At 34.4% G+C, this 1,557-nt stretch overlaps 1 pseudogene; it reads left to right on the forward strand.

Annotated features, from left to right (window-relative positions):
- The first annotated feature begins 326 nt into the window (after window positions 1–326).
- Window positions 327–1,142, forward strand: LOC142835640 (heterogeneous nuclear ribonucleoprotein D-like pseudogene; annotated as a pseudogene).
- Window positions 1,143–1,557: the final 415 nt, after the last annotated feature.

Consider the following 1,557-nt stretch of genomic DNA (forward strand, 5'->3'; position numbering starts at 1 on the left):
AGAAAATGAACAGAAAATGTACTGGTTACTAATGATGTTGGTTCAGTTCCCAGCACACACATGGTTGTACATGCTGCTTTTATCTCCAGTTACAAGGCATGGAAAGCCCTGGACTAGTTTTTATGGACTTCCATATGCTTACGGTGCTCCTGAACTAATTCAAACACACACACACACACACACACACACACACACACACACACACACACAGAGTAACAAATACTTATAAAAATAAAAAAAAATACATCAATGACCTACTTTTAAAAATAAATTTCTTTCTCTGCTATTTTAAATATAGCTGTATAAATGGGATTGCACATCAGAACCCTTTAGTCCATGGCTTCCTCACCATGGAAGACATGAATGAGTACAGCAACATAGAGGAATTCGCAGATGAATCCAATATCAATGGAAGGAAGAATCAGCAGGATGATTGTAAAATGCTTATTAGAGATGAGCTGAGAAACAAGCAAGAAAGATCTGACTGAAATTTGGAAAAGTGTAGAATGTACAATTAAAATATAACCTATCACTGAAATATCAAGAAGATTGGGATTTGTGTTTTTCAAAGATGCTGGTCGAAAGAACAGAAACAGCATGGTAAATTGATAGATTCCCAAATGGCCAAAGTTTTAAAAAGGAACGAAACCCCTAAGAAGGTTTTTGTTTGTGGTTTGAGGTCAGATATTTCAGAGGAACAAATCATAGACTCTTTTGGAGCCTTTTGAGAGATAAGAAAATATTGAGCTTCCAATGGATTAAAATAAAAATGAAATAGAAGGATTCCAGTTTATCACATATATAGGTCAAGTGCCATTAAGTAAAGAACTTGTTCAAAAACAGATACCATCAAATAGTCGTATTCTGGGTAGTGCAAAGTCTGGGTAAAGTTTGCACATTCCAAGGAGCTTTACAGGCAGCAATAGCAACAACAAAAAGTGGAAGAGATGCTACAGCTGGTGGAAGATGTAGTGCTAGTGGACATGGATGAGTTCAGAACCAAAGGAGAACCAAGGATTTAGTGACTATTACGATTAAGGATATTAAAATTATATTAGTGCTATGGTAGTGATGAAACTTATAGTGACTATGGTGAATTTAGCTATACTAGATTATGTGGTGATATTTTGTTTGTGCTGTAACAAAGAAAGCTTGCCTGAAGATCAGAATATGTAGTTAGTCACAAGTTAGCCATAGTTAGCCATGAAGTGTTTGCACACACCTTTAATCCTAGCATTCAGCAAGCATACATAGACAGATCTCTGTGTCTAGTTTCTTATTGTATAATTTCACATTAAATGTTCAATGAATGAAAAAATAAAATAGAATAAAAGTTACAAAAAATTCTTTCAGAACAATTATTTTTAATCGCTTCTTTGAATGACCAGTGGAACAATTATATTCAATGACTAGTTGTAAGTAGAAGTTTCTCTCCTGTCCACCAGTTCTCAAATAAACACTCAGAGGCTTAATATTAATTGCAAACTGTTTGACCTATTAGCTCAGACTTATTAGTAGCCATCTCTTAGAGATTAAATTAACCAGTTTTTATTATTC

The sequence above is a fragment of the Microtus pennsylvanicus genome, chromosome 15, assembly GCF_037038515.1.
Source record: "Microtus pennsylvanicus isolate mMicPen1 chromosome 15, mMicPen1.hap1, whole genome shotgun sequence".
In the NCBI taxonomy this organism is placed as follows: Eukaryota; Metazoa; Chordata; class Mammalia; order Rodentia; family Cricetidae; genus Microtus; species Microtus pennsylvanicus.